Genomic DNA, 6,000 nt, shown 5'->3' with positions numbered 1-6,000 from the left:
GATCTTTATTTGTAAGTTATTATGATAGTGTGAGGATATGAATCCTTTTAGTCATAATGATTGAAAATATTTACCTATTTGCATATTCATATTATTATTATTTTTATGGGCATTCTGAGAACTATAACATGAGTATGTAATACTACTAGCACCAAAAGTTGATTCCCCAACACTCCCTCTCTCAATCAAATGCAATCTTTGTTTCTTTTCCCCCCTTTTTGTCTACTTCATTCTTCTCTCCCACTCTATAGACTAGTTTTATCTTTCTCTCCATGCATATGGCAGAAGACGACCACAAAATTCCCTGCCTCAGATCCGGCTCATTATTGAGAGACCTCCAGACCTGGCTTCCCCATTAGGATGCGTGAACTACAAATCTTAATTCTCAGAGGAGAGTGAGCTAATAGGTTTATCTTATAGAGTGTCCTCTGCTGGCTCAATCAGCTCTGCTTCAGATGCAGGAGGACACAATGCCACAATCATGGCTCTGGTGTGTGTGTGAATGGAGTAAAGCTAGTTATCAGTGAAGGGGACACAGGCTGAGCATATATCTCAAGCTGAAGCTGTATTCCACAATCAAAAATACTGGATTCAGACAAAATGGAAATTGAGAGAGAGAGAAATTGTAGTTTACGGAGGGATAAATTATATGTCATTTATATACATTACTTATATACATTATATATAGCATAACATATATACATATAAGGAACAGCAGCTGTAAGATCCCACGTCTTAAGGGCTTTCTATAGCAGCTGGATGTTCTGTCTTCTTGCTTCCTCTTGTATTTTACCTCTATCCCTTATTCCTGTTGTTCCCATTCCAGTCACACCATCCTCCTTTTAGTTCTCTAACGATGCCAGACATGCTTCTGTACCAGGGACTTTGCACTCGCTATTTCTCTGTCCTAATGCTCTTCTTATAGATATATCCTTGGCTTGCATCCAATGACTTCATTTTTTTTCCCCAAATCCCACAATTAGAAGTGGCTAAAGAAGAGAAGGGTTTCCTCTTTACTCTACAACCTCATCATCCTGCACTATTTTGTTTAATAATAATCACCACATGAAATACAGTTTACCTATTTACTGATATTCCATTACCCTCCAGCCACACACATATCCTAGAATAAAACTAGCTAATGACAAGGGTTTTTAAAAATTAATTTTACTATTGTTTCCTAGTGCCCTCAACAATACTTGGTAAAAAATAATTGGTCAAAACTATTTGTTGATGAACAAAAGAAAGTCTCAGGAAATTTGCAGAGGAAAATAGTGCCTTGGGAAAATGTTTGGATTAGGGGCAAGGATGGCTAATCAGTTTCAGAACCAAGGAGAGGATGGAGCATCTGGGATTCTCTGAAATTTTCAGGTAATGAGCACTAGATTCGTGGAAAAAATACAGGAGTTAATGAACTAAATGAGTTTAAATAATATAATAGCATTTCTGTTAATTTTTATAGTTTTGAAAATTATTTTTTTAGAGCAGGTTTAGGTTCACAGCAAAATTGAGAGGAAAGTACAGAGATTTCCCATATACTCCTTGCCCCCACATATGCATAGTCAATCTCATTATCAACATCTGCCATCAGAGCGGTACATTTGCTGCAATAGATGAATTTACATTGACACATCATAATCACCCAAGGTCCACAGTTTACATTATTGTTTACTCTTGGTGTTGTATTTTCTATAGGTTTGAGAAAATATATAATGACATGTATCCATCATGGTGGTATCATAAAGAGTATTTTCATAGTCCTAAAAATCTTTGTGCTCTGTTTGTTCATTCCTTTCACTCCATCAACCCCTGGAAACCACTGAAATTTTTTGTTTCCATAGTTTTTTATTTTCCAGAGTGTCATATAGTTGGAAACATGCGGTACGTAGCCTGTTCATATTGGCTCCTTTCACTTAATAATATGCATTTAAGGTTCCTCTATGTCTTTTCATGGCTTGATAGTTCATTTCTTTTAAGCACAGAATAATAATCTAAGGTCTGGATGTACCACAATTTATATATCCATTCTCCTACTGAAGGATGTCTTGGTTCCTTCTCTGTTAATTTCTTGATCACTGCTGTGGCTAAATTTGCTTTGCTCTTATTTCTATTTCTGCAGTTTTATCAGCGATATGGTGCCAAGAAACCAAACACATGTTTTAAAGTTTATCCTCTTGGGACTTTCAGAAGAGGCAGTGCTGCAGCCTTTCATCTTTTGGTTGTTCCTGTTCATGTACCTGGTCGCCTTCATTGGGAACCTTCTCATTATTCTGGCAATTATCACAAACTCTCACCTCCACACACCCATGTACTTCTTCCTCTCCAATCTGTCCATTTCAGATATCTGTTTCACATCCACCATAGTCCCAAAGATGTTGCTGAACACCCAGACACATAGTCAAGTTATCACCTATGAAGGCTGCCTCATCCAGATGTACTTTTTCATGCTTTTTGGAGGATTAGACAGCATCCTCTTGACAGTGATGGCCTATGACCAGTTTGTAGCCATCTGCCACCCCCTGCACTACACAGTCATCATGAACCCCAAGGTCTGTGGCATCCTGCTTCTGGCATCTTGGTTATTGAGTGCTCTTGACTCTCTGTTACATGGCTTAATGATTTTGTGACTCTATTTTTGTACAGAGTTGGAGATCCATCATTTTTTTTGTGAACTTACTCAGGTGGTCCAACTTGCTTGTTCTGACATCTTCCTCAATGATCTAGTGATGTATTTTGCAAGCGGACTTCTGGGTGTTGTTCCACTCACTGGTATTCTTTTCTCTTACTCTAAGATTGTAGCCTCCATTTTGAGAATTTCATCAGTAATGGCCAAGTATAAGGCATTTTCCACATGTGGGTCTCACCTCTCAATTGTCTCCTTGTTCTATGTTACAGGCATTGCAGTGTACCTTTGTTCAGCTGTTATCCAAAACTCCAGGGCAAGTGCAATAGCTTCAGTGATGTACACTGTGGTCACACCCATGATGAATCTCTTCATTTATAGTCTTAGAAACAAGGACATAAAACAGGCCCTCAGAAAACTCTTCAGCTGAGAAATGGTCTATTCATGACAGCTACTTTTGCCTCAGGATTAGAGCCTTACTCAAAAGTAACAGGTCTGAAAGCCCTAGAAGACCCAAATTATGACGCTTTTATTAGTTAATAGATAGTCTGCAATTTACCTTATATACAGAGTTCAACCTTTATTTTTTCCTACATTATAAATGACTGTTTTTTTCCTGTATTTCCTTGATAATTTTTGATCTTTCCAATTGTGTTCTCTGAGTTCATTGTAGAAAACAATCCTCTGTATGAATTTTCTTCAGTAAAATATTTAACACAGGAATTTGGGGCTTACAAAATTATAGGGGGAGATGGAAGAATGAAAGTGTCTTGCCTCCTGGCCAGAAAAAAAGCAATTGCTTTTTGGGTTATCTGCTTTTGGAGAAAAACTTTTGTCATGTCAAAGTCTGTGTCAGTTGCCAAGGTTTATGTTAATCTACTTCAGAAAAATATCACACCTAGAACTGAAATCATTATCAGATTAAATTTACAGTAATCCACATTCATTGATCAACACCTAATTATCTTCTGAATAGTCTAACATGTAAGTGGAGATGTAATAGAAATTACAATCCCTAGTCCTTGAAATAATATTTATCTTATTACTAATTCTTGTGATTCCTCAGCTATGCATTGTTGCTTTCTTTTAACATTTTGATAGGCTGAAACATGTTCCAGAGTTTTCTCTTGGCATACCCTATCATAATAGCCCTGACTACCAGATCATAGAAGCATTGTGGGTATCTGCCAGCTAGGTCTTTTCCAATTACTGATTCTTAAATTGGAAAATACTAACAGTATATGTATGTGTACTTATTGTATTCTTTGTGAGACTGAGTAGGCTAATGCCTCATTCATCACCTGACTTGAAAAGTCACCACTCTAATTACTAAATTTAATTGTTATTCTGGGATTAGTGTTAGATCAGAGCCATATTCAAAGTTAAAAATATTGGTCTGGGTATTTCCATTTGTGTTCACACTTTTGTAGGTAAGACACCATCGTTCTCCTGGAGCACTAACATTCTGGTAAATGTTTAACTAGTTCTGTCTTAAAAAAGAAAAGGAAGAAGGAATGAATGAAGAGAGAAGGGAAGAATGAAAGGATATAAAGTGTCAAAAAAGTAAGACAGAAAAAGAAAACAACGAAAGTACTTAATTTTGGCATTTGTCAATTTTTGTAATACAAATACTCTTGCCAGGCTAATTTCAAACTACTAATTGACATCAGTAAACAAGGAGTTGGAAAGTGATGCGTGCCATTGGTCTCCAAGTGTCATCATAAGCCAACTCCATTACACCACTGCCTTTGGGTAAGATTAGGAGGAAAATGTAGACCATAAATCTGGCAGTTTTACAGTCCATCCACATAGTTAGCTGGCTTTATGACTTGAGGGCTGGGTTCATGAAAAGTATCAGATCTGGGAATCAAGTGAGACATTTTGACTCTTCACTTAGGTTGCTCATGTCAAGATTCTTTTCACTAGAACTAGAGTGTTTGAAATATTACAGATGAATGAGATCTTAATAGGCTGTCCATATTTTTTATTTTTGGAACTGCCCTGGTCAATTTGACTTTTCCAAGATTCATGTGGCTTAAACTATTTGGATTAAGAAGCTGCCTCTGGTGCCTATTACAGTAACCACGAATGTCATACCTTTGATGGTTGAGTGATTCCTCCATGGCCTTTACCAATTCAGGATGCCACAATCCCCACTGAACTCAAGAAACACCATTTCAATGTCAGCATCTCTCACTTGAGCTCTGTGATACAAGCTTCCATGGAAGCTGTTGCAGACCTCACAAGGGTATTTCTCAATCTGTTGGTGAATGTAGTGGCCTCTGAGCCCTTTCTGAGGGGATCCTTGGGGATGAATGACTGTTCACACACACTAAATGCTTCACAGCCACCCAGATTTCTCATATTTTGATTTCTACACTCTACATTTCAATAAGGTTTTTATGTCACTGAATTTCTTTTATAATCTAGAATTTTTGATAATTCTGGTAATGCAGCCCGTCTTTATATTTCATTTACCCTAAAATTCCTTTCAGTCAAGTAATTGAGAAAAAAATTTCAATATGCTCATTTGCTTAAGATGGCAATTGAAACTAGAGTTTAAAAATTTTTTTATTGATGTTATAATAGTTTATAACATTGTGAGATTCCAGTTGTACATTATTATTTGTCAGTCACCATATAAATGCACCCATTCACCCCTGTGACCACCCCCATTCCCCTTCCCCCTGGTAACCACCAAACTGTTCTCTCTGTCCATGTGTTAGTTTATATTCCACATATGCGTGAGTCATACAGTGTTTGTCTTTGTCTGGCTTATTTCACTTAACATAATACCCTTCAGGTCCATCCGTATTGTTACAAATGGGACGATTTTTCTTTTTTTATGGCTGAACAGTATTCCATTGTATATATATATACTACATCTTCTTTATCCAATCATCTGTCAGTGGACACTTGGGTTGCTTCCATGTCTTGGCTATAGTGAATAATGCTGCAATGAACATAGGGGTACACAAGCCTCTTTGGATTGTAGTTTTCAAGTTCTTTGGATAAATACCCAGAAGTAGGATAGCTGGATCATATGGTATTTCAATTTTTAATTTTTTGAGGATCTCCACACTGTTTTCCATAGAGGCTGCACCAGTTTGCACTCCCACCAGCAGTGCCTGAGCGTGCCCTTTTCTCCATCTCCTCTCCAACATGTGTTATTTTTTGTCTTGGTGATTGTAGCCATTCTCACAGGTGTAAAAAACCTAGAGTTTTTGACAATGACTCATCAATATATTTGGTTTACTCTAAAATTTCTTTCCTTATGCTGTGGAATAGGACCAATAGAATTCATTCTCACAAATATTCTCCTAGTTTTTATAATAAAATTTGGAAACATATCACAATCATTTTGATACCTTAGTCTC

The 6,000-nt window shown here is 37.0% G+C and overlaps 1 pseudogene; it reads left to right on the top strand.

Moving 5' to 3' along the window:
• Positions 1 to 2,132: 2,132 nt before the first annotated feature.
• On the top strand, positions 2,133 to 3,053 carry LOC101397644 (olfactory receptor 7A17-like; annotated as a pseudogene).
• Positions 3,054 to 6,000: the final 2,947 nt, after the last annotated feature.

Source organism: Ceratotherium simum, chromosome 39, assembly GCF_057802395.1.
Source record: "Ceratotherium simum simum isolate JZ-2026a chromosome 39, ASM5780239v1, whole genome shotgun sequence".
NCBI classification, from domain to species: Eukaryota; Metazoa; Chordata; class Mammalia; order Perissodactyla; family Rhinocerotidae; genus Ceratotherium; species Ceratotherium simum.
This window is presented reverse-complemented; position numbering and strand designations above follow the sequence as displayed.